The sequence below is a fragment of the Crinia signifera genome, chromosome 2 (assembly GCF_055691185.1).
Source record: "Crinia signifera chromosome 2, ASM5569118v1, whole genome shotgun sequence".
NCBI classification, from domain to species: Eukaryota; Metazoa; Chordata; class Amphibia; order Anura; family Myobatrachidae; genus Crinia; species Crinia signifera.
In genome coordinates this window covers 287,261,386-287,286,958 of record NC_139218.1, presented here as the reverse complement: position 1 = coordinate 287,286,958, position 25,573 = coordinate 287,261,386, and the positions used below count along the sequence as shown (strand labels likewise).

The 25,573-nt window shown below is 40.9% G+C and overlaps 1 long non-coding RNA gene across 1 annotated transcript; it reads left to right on the top strand.

Moving 5' to 3' along the window:
- The first annotated feature begins 1,662 nt into the window (after positions 1-1,662).
- On the top strand, positions 1,663-23,571 carry LOC146059061 (uncharacterized). Its single transcript, XR_014470127.1, has 5 exons — positions 1,663-1,798; positions 10,387-10,499; positions 11,102-11,260; positions 22,059-22,131; positions 22,854-23,571. It is a non-coding gene; the product is annotated as an uncharacterized LOC146059061 (long non-coding RNA).
- Positions 23,572-25,573: the final 2,002 nt, after the last annotated feature.

Sequence of the window (25,573 nt, the reverse complement as noted above, 5' to 3'; positions counted from 1 at the left end):
GGGTGAAAAGGAACTCTATCATAAATAAACATTGGTGTAGGAACGAGCACCATCGCAGTTTGCCTGATTTCTCGGAAAAATTGTCGTTGTAAAGGACTGTGTGGTGGTCCTTAATTGAAGGCTTGGCAGAAAGTGCTGGGTAGCGCCTTGGGACTTTTTTTCTAATTTTGTCATAATTACCTTTAATGTTTACCTTTTATATAGGAAATATAATCTTTTTGTACACAACATTTTTATTTGAATTTATATAACAATTTTAAAATGCTGTAATTTTTAGCAGATATTTTGAGCATCTCTCACAGTGATGTTGAGACTCAGGGTTACATTTACATTGGCTGACTTCAGCACACCCAGGAAATGGTCCTGATGTGCCTGCAATTTTCTAGCAACTCCCTGGTAACCTACCTCAAACATTGACTACCTGTCATGCATCTTGTCAAGAAAGCTTCTGCATGAACTGTCATTAATCAAATGCACTTTCACAGGCTGGCTTTGGTGCATGTTCAGGGGCAACTAAATCACTGCGTACAACATTGTCAGTCTATATCTCAGAAACGGGCACAGATTATTGAAATTGCAGTTCATTGAGATTTCTCTGTTTGCCATTTAAATTAATTGAGCCTGCTCTTAGCCTCAACTACAATATCTGGGGATGAGTCACAATCCCTGACAATAGAGAACAATGTCTCTATTCTGAAAATGAGAATCTGGCTGTCGGCTGTCCCTTCAAAGTGAGAATGAATGGCTTTGAATATTGTACAACTTTCAATGCAATATTCTAATATGCAGGATTTAGCCTGTTGGGGAAATCCAACTGCAAGGTTATTGCTCCCTGTCCTACAGGTGGGCAATCTTGTTTACACATTCATTAAGAAGAAAAGAAAATGTTGCATTTCATAGGAGTTGTCACATACTCGAGAGCATTCAGCCTCCCTCACTTTCTGGAGGTCATATCCAGTCTTTACCCAAGCAGTTTGTTAAATGTACTGCTGAAGCAATGTGAACAGTATTCACTGACTACAAATTCAATTGAGCATAAAACAAATGAGAAGAAAGTATTTTAAAAGCAGTTATCAACCTTGAAAAATTTTGACAGGTGCACTTGATAATTTATCAGACCATGAATTGTTGAAATTAGAGCAGTGTCCCTGCAGTCTTATGGAATATCCTAAACAGTATGCATTGTAAGGTGGTAGAATATCTGTCATTGCTGAATGTTAGCAGTGGCTTGGGTTTGTACAGATGCAGGACTAAAAATGTTGTCTTGTCCTACAATAATCATGTTGACAACTGCCAAGCAAGCATCTGCTTTTCCACAAGTCAATCAACCACAATAGAGGAGTGAAATACATTAAGTGGTCCTGGTTTTCAACTCCTTGTTATACAAGGTGCCACCATGTAGTTTCAAAACAACTTAGTATTATCATAACTGCTCTAGACAGTGGACTGAATTGGCAGGTATGGTCGTGAAATAATCATAATCTCGATTTGGAGCAGTGTGTGCCTCCTCTCCCACCAGCTGCAGGATTCTAATCAGTATGATTAACATTTAAAACTGCATAGGATGGTTCCTGAGCTGGATAAGTAGTACTTGGGAAGGGGCAAAATCACCTAGCAGGATATTTACTTTGTCCATACTATTCCAGGTCACACCCCTTCCAGTTTCCTGTTTGGCACTAGATCTACACCTTTTCAGTTTTCTCCTAAACTTTGAATCTGACTCAAAGCTGTGCAAATATAGTATTAGAGTTCAGTGCTTTCAGCAAATTATAGAGCACCTGATGCATAGCAAGAGGAGGTACGTAAAATAAATAGCTGGCTTATTTTTTTTGCTTTTCTACTACATTCTCTGTAAAGATCCAATACATATATTTGCTAGTTGATACCAGTATATACTGTACATACTACTAGTAAGCCCGCTCAAATCAAATGCGTCGAAGGCTTGTCTGCTACAAGATGTAGTTTCACTCACCACCAACAGGTGGCAGTGTTTTTTAGACAAACAATCTCAGTCACTAGATATATATATACGTGTGTGTATGTATGTATGTATGTATGTATATGTATATATATATATATATATATATATATATATATATATATATATATATATATATATATATATATATATATATATATATATATATATACACCAACAACAGTGACTTCAGCGCCCTCAAATTGTAATGTCCATATAATAAAATAAGTACACTCTTGGTTATTTCATTTGAAGATTTATTTTATATTTCAGAACCGTGATCAGTACCCAACGCATTTCATCTCCAGCAGAGACTTCATCAGGGGTTCATGATCATATATATATATATATATATATATATATATATATATATATATATATATATATATATATATATATATATATATATATATATATATATATATATATATATATATATATATTTCTTTTTTTAAACCCGTGTGGGTCATGAAATCGAAAATCACAGTCAGATACACAAATGCCTGAATAGAAACCGAATTCCTCTGGTGGATATTTTGATACAATGGAAACCTTTTGTTTCCCCTTTTTAAAATAAATAAATATGTGTATAGTGTACACCTTAAAGCCCCTCAAAAGAGAGTCAGTGGAATAAGTTCACAGTTGGATTCCCAAAAAAAGCTTGATTAGAGCATATCTGGCATTAGTTCCAATATGAGTTGTGTCTCACCAGGATGTTACAGATCAGAGAGTACTTGAGCTGGACCACCTGCTGAGGGATCCATGATGGGTGAAAATACAAGACACTAGGAATTTGAGCTGATTACGAGTCACCTTTGAATCAAGAATCCTTTCTATAATAAACTCCTTGCGACCTTGGACAAGGATAGGTGCAGGTCCATTGCGCCTGGGCTGAGACGCCTGCTTGAAAAGAGAGCAATGAAAGGTATTGTGAATTTTCATGGTCCGGGGCAGTTGGAGCATAAAAGCCACTGGGTTGATTTGACTGATAATTTTAAAAGGACCAATAAAGCGAGGCCCCAGTTTCTGAGAGACTTGGAGAATCTTAATGTTCCGGGTTGAAAGAAAAACCCAGTCTCCTACTCGAAATGAGCAGGGCCTCCTGTTACGATTGGAGAACCGCTTGGCAGATGCCGAAGCAGCGAGAAGAGCCTTATGAACCTTGTTCCAAATGACCCTCTTTTGTGACAACCAAGAACCACCCCCGGAAGATCCGGGATCAAAAGAATTGGCTCTGGGGTGTTGACCAGAGACACAGAAAAACTGAGACATTTTAGAAGCTGAATGCCATGCATTATTATATGCAAACTCTGCGAAAGGCAGATGCTCTGACCATTTGTTCTGACACTTGGAAGCATAACATCTTAAAAATTGCTAGAGGTTTTGATTGACTCTTTCAGTCTGTCCATTCGACTGGGGATGATACCCAGAAGATGGACTGAGGTTGATGCTTAAAGCTGCACAAAGGGACTTCCAAACCCTAGCGACAAACTGTACCCCCCTATCCGAGACAATATCTGTGGGGAGCCCATGGAGGCGAAAGACATGCAACAAAAATAATGCAGCCAGTCTTTGAGCGGAGGGAAGACCGACCAAGGGAACAAAATGCGCCATCTTGCTGAAGCGGTCCACAATTACCCAGATGGTATCATGACCAGAGGAAGAAGGCAAATCTACAATAAAATCCATGGAGATGTGGGTCCACGGTCTCTCCGGACAAGATAAAGGAAGAAGTTGACCCGTAGGAGGGGTGCGGAGGGACTTGTTCCTGGCGCAGACCTTGCAGGACTTGATGAAAGATTCCACATCCCCTCTCATTGATGGCCACCATACTGAACGAGAGATTAAATCCAATGTCTTGGCACAACCAGGATGACCTGCCGTCTTGGCCGTATGAAACTCAGCAAGGGCTCTCCCTCGGAGTCTAGCAGGAACAAACAATCTCCCTGAAGGGGTGAGGTCGGGTGCCTCCGTTTGTGCTCGTAAGACTTTATCCAAAAGTGTCTGCGCGATACCAACATGAATCCGAGAAGATGGGATAATGGTCTCAAGTGCCGACTCCCTGTCCTGAAGACCTAAAAAACTCCTAGACAAGGCATCTGCCTTGACATTTCGGGAACCCGGGCTAAAGGTTATACGAAAATTGAAACGAGCAAAGAATAACGCCCACCTTGCCTGACGGGCATTAAGTCTCTTGGCATCCTGAAGATAAGAGAGGTTTTTATGATCAGTAAAAATGGTCACCTAAAATTTGGCTCCCTCCAGCCAATGCCTCCACTCCTCCAGAGCGCATTTTATGGCCAGCAGTTCTCTGTTCCCCACATCGTAATTACACTCTGCGGAAGAAAATTTACGAGAATGGAAGGAACAGGGATGTAAAAGACCATCCTTGGGATCTACCTGCGACAGCACAGAGCCCCAATGCCAATCTCAGAGGCATCCACCTCTAAAATAAACGGGCGGTCAGGATCTGGATGACGTAAGATACGAGCAGAAATAAAAGCCTCTTTGAGAAGACGGAAAGAATTATGGACCTCTGTAGACCAGAGAGCGGGATCTGCACCCTTCTTAGTGAGTGCAACGATGGGCGCGACAATATCTGAGAACGCAGGAATAAACCTGCGATAGTAGTTCGCGAACCCCAGAAACCTCTGGACTGCTTTCAGAGTAGTGGGCTGTACCCAATCCATGATAGCCTGGACTTTGGCAGGATCCATACAGAAGCCCTCCAGGGAAATAATATAGCCAAGGAAGGAAATACTATGGACCTCAAACTCACACTTTTCGAGTTTAGCATAAAGACAATTTTCTCTGAGTCTCTGTAAAACCCTTTTAACATGTATTCTATGTTGCTCTAAAGAAGAAGAAGAAAAAATCAAGATATCGTCCAGATAAACGACCACAAAAACCCCCAAAAAGTCCCGGAGGACGTCATTAATGAAGTCTTGAAAGACCGCCGGAGCATTGGCCAAACCAAAGGGCATCACGAGGTACTCATAATGACCAGTGTGAGTGTTAAAAGCGGTCTTCCACTCATCCCCTGCTTTGATTCTAATCAAATTATACGCACCTCGGAGATCAATCTTAGAAAAAACAGTAGCAGAGCGCAATTGATCAAATAATACAGAGATCAGAGGCAACGGGTAAGAATTCTTAACAGAAATTAACTAGAAAAGGAAATGGGCAGACACCTTAGTGTCTGTTAGGGGCGCCTGTATGTGCGGTTAGGCCTGCAGCAATCAAATAAAGGGATTGTCAGTCCCTACAAATAACGAGGAAACAAGGGAGGGAGATTGCGCAGAATTGATGACAGAATTGATGACAGAACAAGAATTGATAAAGTAACAATACTAGTTTAATAAAACATGCATTTGTAGTATATAATTGTGCAATTGCATGGGGAAGGGGTTAAAAATGTAAAGATGGGGATAATGAAAAAGCTGCGTCCAGGACTGAATTGTCACCTTATTCTCTGGCAAGTAGAGAGGAAGAATGTGGACATTTGTTTAGTCCTCCTTGACACTAGGACATGAAAACCTTTTTACAGAGTGTCCTCCAAGTAGGGACTATGATGGTAAAGTCCTGAATTTGGATTCTCTGTGGTGTGTGGTTCTGCTTTGAACCATGTATGAGTACCTTAGAAAGGTGGCGTTCCTTCAAACGTGGGTACTCCAAGGTGAAAGTAGGTGGATAAGTGTCCTGGTCTTGTACTCCTCTGAAAACAAAATGGTACAAATTCCTTTTCTTTTTGCCAAGGTGGTGTCTGGATATGCAGCAGAATGGAAGGGGTGGGTGGCTGGGTAGCCTGGCCAACGCGTTTCACTGCTTGGGAGCAGCTTTTTCAAGGTGTTCCCAAGCAGTGAAACGCGTTGGCCAGGCTACCCAGCCACCCACCAGAATAAGGTGACACAATTCAGTCCTGGACGCAGCTTTTTCATTATCCCCATCTTTACATTTTTAACCCCTTCCCCATGCAATTGCACAATTATATACTACAAATGCATGTTTTATTAAACTAGTATTGTTACTTTTTTATCAATTCTTGTTCTGTCATCAATTCTGCGCATTCTCCCTCCCTTGTTTCCTCGTTAACAGAAATTAAGTTTAGCTGTCTGTAATCAATACACGGACGTAACGTACCATCTTTCTTGCCGACAAAGAAAAACCCCGCCCCCACAGGAGATTTTGAGGGACGAATAAAGCCCTTCTTTAAGTTGTCAGCAATATACTCCTCCATCGCCTTAGCTTCGGGTAAGGACAATGCGTACAAACGACCCTTGGGTAACTTAGCCTGAGGAAGAAGACTGATGGCACAGTCGTAAGGCCGATGGGGAGGTAAGGTCTCTGCCTCTTTTTTGGAAAAGACATCAGAAAAAGAAACATATGGAGCAGAGGATTGGCGAAACTTGAGACCCTGACAGGGAGGTGTAGACATGAGTCAGCGCATGACTCCCCCCACCGCAACAGTTCCCCAGTCCGCCAATCGAAATGAGGGTTATGTAATTTTAACCAAGGTAAACCAAGCACCACAGGAGCTAAGGAACTGTGAATAACGAGAAATTCTAAACTCTCAGAATGGGTAGACCCTATGCTTAGGTCTAAGGGCACAGTACGATGTGAAATTTAGACCCTTGGGAAGGAGACTGCCATCCAAGCCAAAAACAGACAACTCAGAAGGAAGAGGGACTAGTGGGATGGCAAAATCCTGAACCAGGCGAGAATTCTCGGCTACTCCACTATCCACAAAGGCTTGGGATTCCCACCGTTGAACCCCCAGACCTAGACAAACTAATAACAAAAGAGAATTATTGGGAGATAAGCGGGACTGGCCTAAGAGGATTCCTCCCCTAACCCCTAGGCCCTGGCGTTTCCCGGACGCTCTGGACATGTGCCCATAAGGTGCCCTTTACCCACACAATACAAACATAAGCCAAAGGGAGCGACGACGTGCCTTCTCCTGGTTTGAAAGGCGAGATGCACCAATCTGCATTGGTTCTTCAGACCCGCCCACCAGCTCCCCTCCTGTCTCGGCCGGAGGATAGGAAGGCAACTCTTGCTCAGAACGTCTCTCTGATGCGTCTGTCAATGCGGACCACCAACTGCATCAAGTCATCAAGAGAAGCTGCCGCCGGATACTGTACCAGGAAATCTTTGACCTGATCTGCAAGGCCAAGACGGAATTGGCTCCGCAGTGCAGGATCATTCCAAGTGGTATCCCCAGCGTAGCGACGGAATTCGGAGCAGTAGGCTTCTGCAGTACAGCGACCTTGTCTCAAGGCCCGAATATGAGCCTCAGCGGAGGCTGCCTTATCGGGATCATCATACAGCACCCCCATAGCTGAAAAAAATGCATCCACAGTACTGAGCTCAGGACTATCTGCCCCTAAACCAAAGGCCCATGTTTGTGGATCCCCTTGGAGTAGGGAGACTACCAACCCAACCTTCTGAGTCTCGGAGCCTGAGGAGGCGGGCCGGAGACGGAAATATAATTTACAGCTCTCCCTAAAATTGAAGAACAATTTCCGGTCGCCAGAAAAGCGATCGGGTAGATTTATCTTAGGTTCTTTGACAGATTGAAGACTAGCAGGGACTACTCTTCTAACCTCCTCCTGTGTCTCCACTCGCAGGGACAACTCCACCATCTGCTGCATGAGGAGACGGATCTGATCAGAGAGTACTTGAGCTGGACCCCCTGCTGAGGGATCCATGATGGGTGAAAAAACAATTGACACCCGAGCACAATAACTGAGTACAGGGAGATCCTCCAGAACCGCTGGGGGATCCTAGTTTGGCTGGTTATAATGTAAGGATTCTGGGAGTTTCCCCGGCAACCTAACTCCGTTGCCTCTGGCTGGGGTTGACGGACGTGTGCTGTGCTAGGCTTCACCTGGGCCCGTCTCGGCTGAAGGGCGAATTAGGTCCGCCCCACTCCGCTACAGGCAGGTCTTAGGAAAATACAACACATCCGCCGAGGCCAGGAGAGAGCAAGGGGACAGCCTAACTAAACCCCAGAACCGTGGAACTCCCAGAAACCCCAGGGGAGCAATACTGCTCAATAGGTGACACAAAATGGCAACAATGCTTGTGAGATGTTATATAGAGAAATGGCAACAATGCTTGTGAGATGTTATATAAAGAAATGGCAACAATGCCCAGAAGGTGATATCATAAAATAGCAACAATGCTGGTGAGATATTATAAAGAGAAATGGTAATAATGCTGACTGAGAAGCCCAATACGAAATGATGCCAAACAGCAGGAGGAGAAACACAGAGTAACCCCTGACTTATCTGGGAAGATGACAGGATCCCAGACAAGCCTCTGCAGACGTCTGAAGATGATGAGTCTCACAGCTGGGCACACAGGCAGAATTCCAGACACGGCAGGACAAACCAGGGAAGGCAGAGCAGGCGGAGAACAACAAGGGAACTTCCGACAGGGACCAGGAACACGAACTTAGCAAAGAGCTGACAGAACGCTATAACCGGCGTCAGTGAGAAAGACGCCGGCTTATATTTGAAATAGCCGCCCCCTGTGGTGACATCACTTCCTTGTACGCTCTGCATATTCTTCCCCCTGCAGGAGCGGCCGGAGCGGAAGCTCGGGGTGTTGCCTAGCAACATCCCTGAAGCTTCCTGATGACGCGCGTCGGAAGATGGCCGCCGTCCTAGCAGCGCAGATGCTGCTGTGTGACCTGGACGGCGGCGACGCCAGGTACGACGCCTAACACCTGTGGCTAAGTGTGTGTGTTCACCTGGGAATCCAGTACATGTACATGTTCAGCATAGAAAAAAGTTTATTTATCCACAACCCTGCTGCCATTTACAATTCTACATCAGATATATAGATGACCTGATGGTTATCTGGTCAGGGAGTGAACGAGGGTTTTCCAATCTGATAGATAAACACGAGTGAACGAGGGTTTTCCAATCTGATAGATAAACACAATCTCACTGATTCACCGATAAAATTTATGTACAGTATGCACCCCTCCCAAGTTAACTATCTGGATGTCAACATAGTCATCACAAAGGGTACCATCAAGTCTTCATTATTTTCAAAACCCACTGACAGGAATACTGTCCTGTTAGCATCTTGCAACCATCCAGCTCCTTTAATCAGAGCATTACCACATTTGCAAATGCTAAGAGTTCAACAACCTACAACCAGAGAACTACAACCAGCATTAGATAATATGGCAGAGAAATTTATACAAAAAGGATACTCTAAACAGCAGGTCCTCCACACCAAAAATAAAATAGCAGCCATGCCACGTGATACTGTACTGGCAGATAAGCCAAAACGTGCGCAGTCAGACTCATCTGGGTGAAAGCATATCATTCACAAAGTACCAACATTGATCGGATATCCAGAAAGCACTGGCCAATCATACAATCTGACCAATCTCTTACTTTAAAATCTAAATTGCTGATGAGTGCCTATAAGAAAGGCAAAAGCCTCAAAGATCTCCTTGTACATATACCCCATCAGTAACCCAACCACTTTCTTGGGTACCCCTAAACCTGGTTGTTATCATTCCTGCAGGTGTACTTCATGCAGCCACATGATACCAGGAATTGCTTTTACCACCCCTACACAGGCAAAAAGTATCAAATCAAACACCGACTTGGGTATACAACCAGATTTGTCATCTACTTGATTAGTTGCCCGTGTGGCCGACATTATGTCGGAAAAACCGATTGGACATTTAAGGAGAGAGCAGCGGCCCACAGATCGGCCATCAAAATAGTAATCTCCACAGGCAAAACAGCCAGTGGCGCGGCACTTCGTTGAGGCCAAGCATGCCATTTCAACACTGCGATATTAAATCATCAATCATGTGCCACCACTAACGAGAGGGTGCAACAGATCACTATTGTTGCTACAGAAAGAAAGTTGGTGGATATACACACTTGACACATTAATCCCTAAAGGGTTAAATGAAAACCCGGGTTTAAGTTGTTTTTTATAAAAAATAATAGATAAAAATATCCACCCGCCCCAACATGCGATTGTTTAAATGACAGATTGGCTGATAATTAATATCATCCATCTTTAACAGCCGCCTCATTCAGCATCTAATAGCATAGCCTTATCAGGAATCCACTGTATATTAATGTTTAAGGCATCAGCAATGACCATTAGCATGAATATGTATACAGTATGTAATTAACTTGAGAACTCCATTTGATATTTTAGTTCAGGCAAGTTATAATCCCTTTGCGATACAGCCACATCCTATTTATTTAGTCAGTATCACTTTTCACATGGTCACCGCATGAATTGACAGCAATGACTGTTGATACTTTTTAGCACATTATTTTAATGTATTATATTTGCAGTGTTATTTATTGTTTTTCACTTGTCACAGTATCTTAACATTGCTGTATTGCTATTGGTTCACACAGACGAGCCTCCTTTTGTGCCCCCGACATGCGTGCTGACGGGGGATGACGTAATCTCACAGCACCTCCCGGGCCGGTGCCTGCGTGGGTAACGATTGGAGCCAGCCACTATTTAGGTAAGCCTTGTTACACTTGTATTTTGTTCTCACCTAGCACCTTGAAAAAAAAGCCTACGGGCTTTGAAACGTTGGTTATACACCGCTTGTTTGCCTGTTTCATTTCTAAGTGCCGCCGCCCCCTGATCGATCCTTCCTAAGTGGATACGGTCCACAAAACGTTGACAATAAAGGAAAGATTTGTCAATTTTTTTTTTTTCACTTAAATTTTCCAGTCTCCTAAATGCCTTCTATATATTTGACTATGGATATGAAGGGTGTGAGCCCATGAGAAGGGCACCCAAGGCAGATTTCTTGGATATGTAGATAGATAGATAGATAGATAGATAATACAATTAATTATGTTTTAAATTCACTGGACATCTTATTATGACTAGATACTGGAACCTTTATTACTGGGAATATTGTATAAATTCTCCCATTGTGCTGAACATACTCACCTTGTCACCTGTAGTTCCTTGTACTGTTTATTGCAATAGCAGCAAACTATCCTCTGTTTAGTGGTTCTACTATTGAATAAAAAGTCACAAGTCACAAGCTATCTGCAATTTGATTTAGTTTCCTGGGATTTTTAGTGCAAAGTTAAACCAAGCTTTTTTCAGTCTTTGCAGTCTCTGCATAACTCTGACCCTTCCACAACATTGTGATAGAAACCGGCTAATCAAGACCAGAGCTGATGTCACACACCCTCCTGGAAAATGTCTGGGTAGCCTGCGTATTCCCTGGCACTCCCAGAAAACGTCAGTTTACCATCCAAAAAGGTCGGCTTCCTGTCAGTCATGTTTTGAGGGGATTGCAAAAAAAAATTACTGATTTTTGTCACTGTTTGGCCTTGTGCATGATCACTTCTATCCGTATGCATGTGCAGTCACTTAATCACCTTATGAAATTTGTACAGCAGCTCTGAATAACCGCCCCTTATATAGAATTTTATATATTTCTGCTGCCCCAATATTTTTTAATCCTGTTTTCTATGCAAGTTGTAGCTGAAATTGACACAAATTATTTCAGCTATCACAGAACAGAGTAAATAGACTGGAACCCAAACGGTGCACATATTGCGTCTTATCTCTAATTATAATTGTCTTTTTTTTTTTAATTGCTGATATTGCACACAAAACTATACAAAGGGACTACATGACTTTAAAACAGAATGTTTAGTTTATATATGAAAGTTGAAGAAAATGATGAATTATTTGTTGGAAAAGTAATAATCTTGCCATCTGTTCACATTTCATAAACACAAACAAAACAATGCATCACATCCTTGTAACTGGCATCCTTTGTTTTTAAGATTGTTTATTGGCATCAGCATAACCTCATACTTATTTGCATCTATCTACATTTTTTATTAAACAATTTCTCAAAAAAGTAGTAAGACACCAGAAACTATTCTAAATTTGGTAGCTACAGTTTTGTTTTTCTAACAATCTGTATGTGTTGTATTTTACAGATTAAAGAGTACTTGTAAATGTATGTGAAGATCATTCAAAATTTGACCCACAAGATAACTTTGGGGGTTATTCTGGTTTTGCTTCTGGCAAATTCCGTCTTAGATTGACAAAACCATGTGCACTGCAGTGGTGCTGATGTAAAATGTGCAGAGAGAATTAGATTTGGGTGAGTTATTTTGTTTCTGTGCAGGGAAATACTGACTGCTTTTATTTTTACACTGCAATATAGATCTCACTTTGAAGTAAAACCCACCCAAAACTAACTCTCTCTGCACAAGTAACATCTACCCACCTGCAGTGCTCATGGTTTTGTTCATCTAAGAAGAAATTTGCCAGAAGGAGTGAACCAGAATAGTATATACAGTATAGCTTTGTGGAGGAGAGATGTGATGGCTTCTTTTTCTAATTTTCTTTTTTTATTTAATTTGAGACCTTTTCTCTGTATATAAAATTTCAATGTAATTCCTGTGGAGTTTTTATACATAAGTTCTCCCACTGAAGTATTTTCTTGGACAATTTGCATAGTACAGTTTTCCAAGACCATAACATTTTTGTGGTACAGCATTTGTTCCTCATGTGTAGCATGAAGTTTGGGAAGTCTCCTTGCAATGTAATGGTTTATTTTTATGATAAATACATAATTTCCTAATTATTAATTCTCTTGATAATTTTTATTTTATTTAATTTTAAGTGTTTTATTGGTATTTTCAATAAAATATTCATTACAGTAAAATTGAAATATAAACCATTCAATAAACAAAGGGTCTGAACATACATCACAAAACGTGCTGTCCTAGACCAAGATTTAGATATAACTGTTTTGACTTATATAATTGCGCTGATACTATCTCGTGTTAATTAGTTGAGAGTTAACATGTAGTTAAGCAAGTCATCATTACTAAGACTTCAAATTAACACCCATAATGGAATACTTTGAGTATATATATTGGTTATCTGAAAATACAATAATAAGTGAAGGGTGATGCTATTGTAACCTTACTATTGACAATTCTAAAACAGATTGAGTGGACAAAAGACATACTGTACGCACTGACAAGACACAGAGGGTTAGTTTGTAGGAGGGGGGGAGGGGGGGTGGACATATTTGGGTTTTAGATTTGTTGGATGAGTAGTCTCTCTGAATTCTCCTTTCTTAGGTTTGTCTGTCTTGGTCATGTCCAGAACGAGCAACTGATGTTCTGACTTTACTTTAATTATAGATTTGTAGTTGCATAACAGGTAGGTATCATCTCCAAGGGCAGTCACCCTCTACGACATTTTCAAAGCATAATAATTAATGCAGTGGGATATTCCCTGGCCGCTCCTCTCTGTGGGTTTAGTTCTAATGAGTATGTTGTTGTGAGCTTGTGTGTCCTGTTGTAGTACTGAGAGGCACTCTAGCTTTTTATTGGTGATCTAAGGAGTTAATAAAATGTTCCCATTTCCGGATGTATTTTTTGGGGGGGAAGTGTGTATCATGTTGAACAGTTCTTTTGTCAAATAGTGTAAATTGTATAAGTCTTGTTTCTAGTTCTTTAATTGTAGGTGTTGAAGACGAATTCCAATGAGTTAATATCAGTTTTTTAGATAATGTTAAGCATAACGTGAGGAAGGGTATATTTATGGAGAAGGAAGTGCCAAGACCTGAAATTCAGACATAGGCAAGCCAGTGGGTCTACAGTTAGTGAAGTGGAAAGTATATTATTGATGAGGTTTATAGTTTTGCGCCAAAACTTCAGAATCTTAGAGCAGGTCCAGAAACAGTGGAAGAATTTTGCATTTGCCATTTTGCATTTGGGACAGTCTCCCGAGGCTTCAGGCGACATATATTTGCTCTGAGCTGGGGCTATATACATTCGATGAATTATTTTGAAGTGCACTTCTTGGAGGTATGTGGAATGCAGAGTTTTCATAGTTCCTGTAAATCCCTGAAAGAGGTTTTCAGGTGTGTAATTCTCTGGGATGTCCTTTATCCATGAGTTATGAAGATGTTGTATATGATTTGATGGAAGGATTTGAAGCAGAGTGTCATATATGTAAGAGGTTTTATATTCTTGTATATGAATCTTGTCAAAAAGAGGGGATAGAGGATCAGGCTGTTTTGCTGAATGTATGATTGGGCTTAATGGGGTTATGTAGTGTCTGGTTTGTAGATACATGAAAATATGAGATCTGGGTAAGTCATATCTGGATTGGAGAGTCGAAAAAGGGAATACAATGCCTCCTGGGTCAAAAAGTTTAGTGGTTAGATCTAGGCCTTTATGTTTCAAAAGTACATAGGCTGGGTTTGATAGAGATGGAGGGAAACTAGGGTTACCCCAAATAGGTAGGAATGGGGAAGCTTCTGGGTTTCTATTCAGTTTTTTTTGTTGGTTTGGATCCATGCATCATATTTGTGCTGGAAAAGTATATGATTTAGAAGGGTTGGAGGGATTTGTTTGGTTCGGGCGTGTAGGAGAGTACTGGGAGAATATGGATAAAATGTAGAATTATCCAGTGCTGAATCCCTATATAAAGAATGTTCGCCTAGCCAGTCTGCAATATATCTAAAATGTATCAACCTTGCATATGCCTGGAAATCCAGGATCTTTAGTCCACCTTTGTGAGTGGGGTTTTGTAGTTTTGATATGGTCATTCTGGGTCTCTTTCCCTTCCATAAGAAGTTGGACATATATTTATTCAAGAGCAGGATATCTTGCTTCAGAAGACTGCATGGTAACATTTGGAGAATGTAAAATATTTTGGGAAAAATCACACTTTTTAGGACAGCTGCTCTACCTAGAAGGGATATATGGGTAGTTTGGTCCAGCAGTCAAGTTGGGTTTTTATTTTTGTTAAGAGTTGGGTGAAATTCACTTTGTATATGAGTCGGGGGTTGGGTGTTATGTATACTCCTAGATATTTAATATGGGTATTCTGAATATAGAATTGGTTAATTGTAGGATGATTAGTGAGTGAGGGATAGGGGTAAGATTTCTGTTTTGATGACATTGATCTTGTAGCCAGAGAAGGTGCTGAAGGAGTATATGACTTCCTTTATGACTGGTATTGACTTTAGGGGGTTTGTGACAAATAGTATCATGTCATCGGCGAAAAGAGTGAATTTTAATTCAGTGGACTGGATTGATATACCTGTAAAGTCTGGGTTCGCCCGAAGGGCTATAGCTAGGGTGGCCAATCCCGGGATCGGGATCGGCGGGATCCCGGGATTTAAGGCCAAAATGTGCGGGATTTGAATCCCGGGATTGTAGTCCCCAATCCCGGGATTTCGGGATTGTCTGTACCTTTAATTTTTAAAGACACCAGCGCCGCCATCCGATGCTCCGTTCCCTCAGAGAACGCTGGAGTCGCGCTACGCGGCTGAGCGGGGTCGGGCTGAGCGCTGCGTGCTCTGCGTGACGTCAGAGGTCACGCAGCGCAGCCTCAGACAGCAGTCCGCCCCTTCAGCTGCTCCCCCGCCCGCCATCTTAAGCGCGGAGGAGGACGCCGGGGCAGCGTGACAGCCAGCAGCAGGCTGAGTCTGGGGGGATCGTCGTGCAGCACGACGCTGGCCACAGTGAGCAGCCTCAGCATAGATAGCATAGCACTAAGCTGAGAGCTGCTGGAGTGGAGGAGCCGCTGCCTGCCACTAAATACTGCAGCTGCAGTGAATTGGGGACTGGTGAGCGCTCCCTTGGGCCTCCCTGGCCTGTATGCGTTGTTTGGGCTGGGTCAGGTGGGTTAGGTAGATAAGCAGCACTGTCTGCAGGCTTAAGGCCTTCCTAGTTTGGGCTCTATGGAGCACTAAAAGGGTGGGGGCCTTTCTTTGGGCAGCAGCAGCACTTGAAAGCACTTGCAGACCCCCATACAGAATGCTGCTGAAGCTTGGCTGGTGAGAGGAGTGGAGGACTTTCTTTGGGGAGCTGCTGAGTGGGCCAGAGGGCTTCCCTGTGGGCTGTGGGAGCATCAGCCAACCCCTTATTGACTGGGCCCTGCAAGAAGGAGGCGGAGCCAAGATTGACATACTGCTGCAGGTGGAACTGTATCCCAGGCCCAAACTGAACAGGACTGGACACCACGACCCGTCACCTGACCCTGCCGTCACCCAACACCCCCCTGTTCTTTTGGAGAAGTTGAAGGGGCTGGTGAGTTTGTGAATAATTTATATTTTATTATTTTCTTTGCTAAAGCCCCGTACACACTGGGCGACTTTCATGTGAAAGCCACTTTCATGTGAAAGCCGCCCAGTGCGTGTACGGGGCAGCGTTGACTGTCAGTGCTGCTGCGCACTCCGGCATCATCTCTGCTGGCCGATGCTCATCTGCTGGTAGCGACTAGCAAGGGAGTCAGTGGATGGCTATAAAATGGCTTGGCAGGGAAAAACGCTCAGTTTGTAAGCACTGAACGTTTTTCAGCCCAGCTATTTTCCCCATCATCATGTGTGCCATACACACTGGGCGACTGGGCATAATCACCCAGTGTGTATGGACTATTAGTCTTTTTATTGAAACAAATTCTGAAGCCTGTGCTGGGGCCATAAATGTTGTTCAGTTTTATATACCTGTGGTGGTCTTGCTGGTCCTCGCACACCACAGGAATAAAACAACATTCATGGCCCAGCACAGGCCTACAAGAAAAATACTTATTTGTATTGTTTTTTATTTTTCTGTGGCTCTGTGCAGCGCCGCCTGCATCATTAATGTTTAATTTATGTCTTGTTTAGGCCGAGGGCCTTAAAGGTGTTTTTTTTTTCCTGTGGGACTGTGCTGGGGCCATAAATGTTGTTCAGTTTTATATACCTGTGGTGGTCTTGCTGGTCCTCGCACACCACAGGAATAAAACAACATTCATGGCCCAGCACAGGCCTACAAGAAAAATACTTATTTGTATTGTTTTTTATTTTTCTGTGGCTCTGTGCAGCGCCGCCTGCATCATTAATGTTTAATTTATGTCTTGTTTAGGCCGAGGGCCTTAAAGGTGTTTTTTTTTTTCCTGTGGGACTGTGCTGGGGCCATAAATGTTGTTCAGTTTTATATACCTGTGGTGGTCTTGCTGGTCCTCGCACACCACAGCAATAAAACCACATTCATGGCCCAACACAGGCCTACAAGAAAAATACTTATTTGTATTTTTTTTTCTGTGCAGCGCCGCCTGCATCATTAATGTTTAATTTATGTCTTGTTTAGGCAGAGGGCCTTAAATAAGTTTTTTTTTTTCTGTGGGACTGTGCTAGGGCCATACATTTTTTCAACCTGTCCTGTCTGGTGTGTTGGTGCTTTCACTGTGTGGGGTCCTTATTAATAGTGTGTCTTTTTTTTAATACTTTAAGCAAAACACTTTCAAATATTTTCATTTTATGTTTGTCAGGACACAGATTTTTGGAGTTAGAAAGAGGAGCATAGGATGTGGTCTGCTGTCGATGCCTGAGCATTTTGCCAGCTGTGGATGTCTGTTACTGCCGGCTACTGGAAGCTGACTCTGTCCCGATTCCTGACTCCTTGATTGACGTCACTTATTCCCACCTCCTAAGCCACCCACCCTCGCCTGGTGCCCTAGTTCACTACTTCCACCACCACCACCACCTACTGTACTCTATTGACCTGCACGCACCTTTTGCCAGCCTCAATGGCGACCTCAAACCCCAAAAAAACAGCTCCAGAGTATGTTGTTTATAAATCAGAAGGTGTTTGGAATCATTTTTTACGTGACAAAACCACTGGAGAAGCAGCTCAGTGTAAAGAGTGTGGAAAAGTTTTAAAATGTGGTGGCGGCTCTACAAAAGGCCTGCATGTACACCTCAAGACAATGCACAAAATTTATTTACATAGTCAAAAACGGTCAAATGAGTCTGACACAACGAGTCAAAGTTCAACAGAGTCTTCATGGACTACTGCAGCCAAAAAACAAAATGCGGCAGTTGCGGGGCCTATGTTGAAATTTCTTGTAAAAAATGAAGAAAATTCACTACAGGCTACTCTTTCCAGGATGGTTGCCTGTGATGGACTGTCATTCCGTATATTTATAACGTCACCTGATATCCGAAAAGGTCTTGAGATGCAGGGCTTTACACCACTACCAAGATCAAAAGAAACCATAAAACAACTTGTTATGGAACATGGAGAGAAGACGAGAAGGTTGGTAACAAGTAAGCTTGCAAAGCTGAAGGCAGATGGTAAACGCTTCAGTTTAACTTTTGATGAGTGGACATCGAGTCGCAACCGACGTTACATGAATGTCAATGTTCATGTTGGTCAATCTTTGTTCTGGAGCCTCGGTATGGTTCGGGTCTTTGGATCAATGCCTGCTGAGAAATGTGTGAACCTGCCTGAAATGAAACTCTCTGAGTTTGGACTTTCGCTCCAGGATGACATAGTGGCAATTTGTACGGATGGTGCAAGTGTCATGAAAAAGGTGGGTCGACTTATAACAGTCAAACAGCAGCTATGCTATGCTCATGGAATTCATCTAGCTGTTATGGATGTATTGTACAAGCGTCCTGAAAGTCCAGATTTAACAGCTAACATGCAATCTGATGATTCAGATGATGAAGATGAAGAGGATGAATTTAAGGTCAGTGACCACAATATTGAGGACATCGCTGAACTTTCAGATGACTACTTGCACCTGATCCAGAAGGTTAGGAAAGTCGTAAAAATCTTCAGACGGTCACCAACAAGGAATGACGAGGTGCTACAAAAGTATGTAAGAGCTGAACTTGGCCAGGAGTTAAACTTGATACTGGACTGTAAGACACGGTGGAATAGCCTCTTTGAAATGCTAAGTCGATTTGCACGTTTGAGGAGCTGTATTCTGAAGGCAATGATCGATGTAAAGTCTCAAGTTCATTTAACAGATGCTGATTTTGAGAGTGTGCTAGAAATTGTCAGCTATGCAGCCAGTTAAACTTGTTGTAGAAGCTCTATGTCGTCGAGACATTAACCTCATCACAGCTGATGCTGCAATGAAATTTGCACTTCAACAACTGGAAAAACAATGTTCGACACTGGCAAAGAAACTTGCTGCTGCGGTGCGTAAAAGGATTATTGAACGAAGAAATGAATATTCAGGCGTTCTACAATACTTAAACAATCCAAGGGCCATACATGACACAACATTCACAGTTGAAAACTCAGCAGAGGTCAAAAGAACTGTGGTAGCATTGTTGCTACGTCTCCATTATTTAAATCCGTCTACGTCTGAAGGTGGTGGTGGTGGTGGTGGTGATGACGACTCATCATGTGATCAAGTTACAGAAGCTTGTTCTTTAAGGAATCTCAACAACAATTCAGAAGATGGAGAGTCCTGTGAAGTGGAACTAAGTCTACAAGAGCAACTTGAATTGGCAATGAAAGATTCTTTGACACAACATTCTTTCCAACAGAGTCAGACTGATGAGGAGAAGGATCTAATAAAAGCTGTTAAAACAGAGATGGTTTTATTGGAAAGTAATGGAAAGCGTGGCTTGTGTCTTCAAAAGGCGTATGAGTTCATGATGACTGTACCAGCTACTTCTGTTGAGGCAGAGCGGGCATTCTCTGCAGCTGGCATGATCTGCACTAAAGTACGCACACGTCTGGGAGATGACACTATAGACACACTCTGTTTTCTACGTTCCTATTATAAGGACTTGCGCAGTAAATAGTCTTACCATCCATTCTTGATTGCATTTTTTGTCTTTAAATCTTTAGTCTTTAGAAGCTGTTTAACTGTATTTCTGACAGTGACGGGGACATAGGGGGCTCAGTTACTCAGGCCAGGCCGGGCCTGCAAACCGTAGTCCAGTCCATTCTTGATTGCATTTTTTGTCTTTAAATCTTTTTAGTCTTTAGAAGCTGTTTAACTGTATTTCTGACACAGTGACGGGGACATAGGGGGCTCAGTTACTCAGGCCAGGGCCTGCAAACCATAGTCCAGTCCATTCTTGATTGCATTTTTTGTCTTTAAATCTTTTTAGTCTTTAGAAGCTGTTTAACAGTATTGCAGACGCAGTAACGGGGATAGAGGGGGCTCAGTTACTCAGGCCAGGACAGGCCAGGGTCGGCAAACCTTAGTCCAGTCCATTCTTGATTGTATTTTTTGACTTAATCTTTTTAGTCTTTAGAAGCTGTTTAACAGTATTGCAATACTGATGCAGTGATGGAGACAGAAGGGGCTCAGTTACGCAAGGCAGGTCCTGCAAACCGTAGTCCAGTCCATTCTTGATTGCATTTTTTGTCTTTAAATCTTAGTATATTTATAAGTTGTCAGATAATATATTAATGGTTACTCAGATAATCATTGAGGACTGTCCTTGAACCATTTCTTGTTTTGTTCAACTATTGCAAAAGTGAATGTTGCCTTTGACAGCTTTAAAACTTGTATTTTGAGAATGTTAATAAAAACAAGCTATTTTCACAACTTTATTTGTACTGGTCACTCATTTTTATATTGGAAAAAGTACTGAATAAATAATATTTTCATTGGCCAACTCAATCCCGGGAATCCCGGGAATCCCGGGATTGAGATTTTTTCAATCCCGAATCCCGGGATTGAAAAAATGACACGGGATTGGCATCCCTAGCTATAGCTAAAGGTTCAAGAGCTAAAGCGAATAGAGGAGGGGAGACAGGGGGGGGAACCCTGTCTAGTGCGCTCTCTGTATTGGGAATGGAGGGGAAAGGAATCTGTTGCAGGCTAATTGGGAGGTAGTACCCACATCTGTGCATGGAGTGGTAATTATACAAAAAGCACATTGCATACTATAACTGTGAACTAATTCCATATGAGATAAAACACTTTGCATGCCTGGCCTGTTTTTATAACAGTTTATTAGTCATTATTTCATGTGAAATTCATGTACCCCCTTTTTCCTTTTTATACTGTATACAGTTTGTTTTATTATTAAATAATTTGTAAAGATCATCCAATCTTCCAATTAGCTCCCACCCCTTTTTCCATTGTTTCCTCTATTGGGTGTAACTAGCTGGTAAGTGCAGCTGCTGCTATTTAAACAACCCATACGCTGCGCCCTATGGAGAACATCCCCACACGGTGTCCACCACACCCTTGCTTTTAATTGGGAGGTAGGTTCAGTATATATAGATTCTATGAAGTTAATGTATAATTGGGGGATGCCAAATCTTCTCATTGAATGGAATAGGTGGGGCCATAGGACCAGATCAAAGGCCTTTTCTGCGCCGATAGCTAGCCTGTTCCTCTGGAGGTTTATCTAAATGAATGGATTGGGTTGCTGCTAGAATTTTCCTGACATTACGGACTGAATGTCTGCCTTTAATGAAGCCTGTCTGATCAGGGTGGATAAATAATAGTAACATGGGGTTGAGTCTGTCTGCCATTATTTTGTAGTTGTTGTTTAGAAGTGAAATGGGTCTATATGAGCCAGGGTTGGATAGGTCTTTGCCTGGCTTGGGAAGGACTTTGATTATAGCATTATTAAAATATGGAGGTAGGGTACCATTGATTAATATGAAGTTAAAATCAGAAACCAAAATTGGGCCTATCCTATCGGGAAACATACGGTAGAAAACACTTGCAAACCCGTCTGGGCCTGGAGCTTTGGCTCTTTTTAGGGTTTTTATCACTCCAAGAACCTCTTCTCAGTTTAAAGGTGTAGTTAATGAGTGTTTTTTCTTCCAGTAGCATAGGAAAAGAGAGTTTATCCCATTGTTCTAATGGGTAGGTATAGGATGGCTTATTGCTAGTGTTGGGTGGGGATGTGTTAGGATCTGTATTAGGAGTAGCATAACTTTCAAGTATAGAAATCTGTCATAACTTGTGTGATTTGTGAGTTGGTGGTAGTGAGGGATCCATCTGGTTTGGATAAGGGATGAATAATCATGGGAGGTCTGTCTGGATTGAGGATAGTGGTGAGTAGTTTTCCTGTTTTATTGCCGAAGGTGTGGAAACGGTAGTTAGAAATTTGTAATTTGTCTGTTGAGGCTTGTAGAGAGTCACCTAATAAGATTTTGGCTTGTTGGTATAGTGTATCGCTGCAATATGTTAGATCCTATATATATATATTACAGCATAATATTATCTTGTGTGTCTGTTCTGCTTTATTAAAATTAGCTGTAAAGTAACATGTTTTGATTTTTACAATTCACTGACATTGTAATCTTCTCTCTAGATACATTCTATAAACCACAGAAGGCAAAGTATATAAAATAATTACAGAAATCAAAACAATTAAATGCTAATTGGTAAGTGGTAAATACTAAAGTAGTATGAAATTGCTGCTCAAAGAGATTTTGGGAATATTATTGAATTTTTGGGGGGACTGCCTCTACAAAAAATTGTCACTCCATTGGATTAGGGCAAGTCTCCATTTGCCCTAAAACAGAAAAAGTTAATATTCCTCTTTGTGATATACAATGAAACAGAGGCAAAAAACTGCTGCAAATTGTTCTGTATTAAATATGATTGATGCAAAAATCAATTAATATATTGAATACTTAAAAGTATTAAGCTTTGTCTGCAAAAATAAGTTGTTTTGCAAATCTGCATTAGACCAATAATTAATTTTAAGAGTTTGTGATTTACAATTAGAACCAATAGCGGTATAAAATAAAAGTAAATACTTTTTGCGTTTTTTGTTTTTATTGTGGGAAAAGATTGAAATCATACTATATATATATATTCAAGGACAGTGTGGTGCTATATATCTGATGAAATGTGACTCAGCTGGAGATTGTATTTGTATTTCTAAATCACTGTCCTAGAAAAATTGCAAAAGTAAATGCTTTGACAGTAAATAAACCTAAAGAATTTTTGTGCTTTGCTTTTGCAAATTATCATAACAAGAAATGCAAGAAAGTTTATTTCTTAGTATGTACTGTATATTTTGATTTCATATAGTAATTTATAAAAAGAAACCACAAGTGTTAACCGTATATGTCTCACTCATGTATTTTATATGTTGCAGCTCTGTTTCCACAGGCTTACAGTTTGCTCAAGCAAAATCTGGAAGTAGCAAAGTATGTGGTAGCAAAATATGAAAAACCAAATGGTATACAATCATAAAATTGCAATAACATAAAAATAAAGCCTTTAAGCTCTTTTTTTGGAAATTATTTTGCAGCAGTTTGGTTGTTTGTTTTTTTATGCTTGTGGTGCGGTTGCGAAGTTCAGCATATCAGACAAGCTAGCTATCCATTACTATTCTTGATCTATGTAGCTCTCCATCCTTGTGGTTGCTATCCTGTGCATATTTGCGGCACCTTCCGGTATCAGGTCTCCGTACTTCTGGTTTCCTGCCTCAGCATTCAGTCATGGATTCTGCGAGTTGCTTGAGGTTCTCTAATTATTTAAAAATTCTATAAACGTTATTTAATTCTGTTTTAAAAACAGAACTATGACCCAGGAAGTGATCATAAAATTGCCAGCAACCTTGTGCCCAGTATATTAGGTACAGTATTGGAATAATAAAATGTGTGAATAAATTTATAAAAATGTTAAAAAAAACACCTATATTTATATTTAATCCTGACTGTTGTAAGGTTTTTAGATAGTAAATCCATTTAGTTGTAATAAGGATGCTGTTTGGCCTCCTATCCAGTTTTTATAATTTTTTTGTATTCCTTTGAACTTCAAACTTTTTATTATGATAATCAGAATAATGTTGATGTGGGTTTGTAAACCTTTTTTTATGTTGTTGAGTTTTCTTATTCTCTTTTTAATTTTGTCTGCCCCACAGGGACATTGTAAGTGATATAGAAGTTTTTGTTTAGCATGTTATATATTCTTTCATCATTTATTATTTCCCTGTTTGATTGGATTTCAATTTTGTTATTGGTTTTGTTTGTAGTTTTGTATGCAATGCAATCCAAACAATTATCGTGCCCTGGTTTTTTTCTGTTTTATCTTCTATCATAATAAAACTCTTTTGTTAGGTCTTATTTAAGATTTTTGGCCATTTTCTAAATTATATTTGTTTTTTTTGGTAAAAAATTTAAAGTTCTTCGATTTTAGTTCCAAGACGTGCCAATATTTATTTATTTTTTAATTCCTTCTATTTTTCATGGTTAGTATTGAATTGTGTAATGAATGCTAGTTTGGAATAATTTTTCTTCATTTTTTTGTATTGGATCATCATGTCTCTCCATTTATTTAATGTTTTTAATTAGTTTTTCTAATTTTTGTTAGTCATAATCTTCTAACATTAATTTTTCTTTTTAATTTCGACAGCTTCTTCTAAATTCTTTGGGGATATTTTTCAAACACTGTTTGGTGATTACTTTACATTTCTTTTGGAGTGTGTTATTCTCACTGACTGTTGGTATGGTTTCATGTTTGGATGTCATTGTTCTCTATTTATATTTCTAGATCCAAACACACTAGAATTTATTTACTTGTTGATCTAAGTAAAGTCTAGATCATGATTGGTTTCATTCATATAACTTAAAACGTTTTTTTTACTGTTTCTGGTCCATCGCCAATGAACAACAGGTAATCAATGTATCCATGCCAACTTTTTATGTATATATATTTGTTGTTCCATATTTTTTCTACAGTGTACCACAAAAAGGTTTGCATAGCATCGTGGGAAGGATGTCCCCATGTCTGTACCTTTTAATTTGGTTAAAGATGCAAATGTACCAGAAATAATTATGATTTATTATATAAAATCAATTCTATCCATTAGCAAATTAATTTGGTCATTCTTGATGTCTGTCATTGATGAAAGAATGTTGGGGTGCTTTGCATACCATTTCATGGTCAATGCAGGTGTATGGAATGGGGGTGTACTCGAGATGGGGTACTCAGAGTAGGAATAGGCGCCCTGTGGGGTGTGTTGCTCAGCTGCTCCTACTGGAGGGATGTCAACCCTCCTATGGGTATGAAATAGGAAAAAGAAAAAGTGGAGCGCTAGGTGGATAGGTGGATCAATTGGATATCACAATTTTATTCTTTAAAAAATTATATATATATATAATATAAAAACAATTAATAAATGATTGTAAACAATGGCATAGGTATTAATGACAATAAAAATGAGTGGACAAGGAAGATTATACTTATGTCTCTGCGTAGCTGCCGTGTATCCTTGATGATTTTGGGGCTTTTGTGCGTTGAATTTAGCCCTGGAGTGTGGAAATGGACAAGTTGCCATCCTGGATGTTATAAATTGAACGCTGGAGGATGATCTTGATTCCCAAATTGGGGTCCTCACTATGATGAGCAAATTTCAGGGGGGAACCGGAGTGGGTAGCTCGCTGGAGGATGATCTGTTTCCTTCTGTTGAAGGGTCCTCACGATGTTGCGAGTGTTGGGGTCCACGATGTAGTGGTGGAAGGTTACCCAATTGAAGAGAGATTAGAGGGCAATCCGGAGGGGTGACAATGAAAGGGAAAACCCAGGGTCAGGGGGGGGGGGGGGGGGGGGGGCAGCAGAGGCAGAGATTCTTCCTGGTCCAAATAAAATTAGCAAGTGCTGCCTAACATGTTTCGTCGTGATGTCACGACTTTATCAAAGGTAAGAGATTTGTTATCACTTATACACAATGTCATGGAGTCTTGCCACTCTGACTTCTCGAACCACTGAAAAGTCAGTCACATGGGAATCTGAAATAGTTATCTGTGCTCACATAGCAAAGTCTGGAAATACTGCAATAAAGAGAAGCTGATGTTCGCAATTATTAGTGAT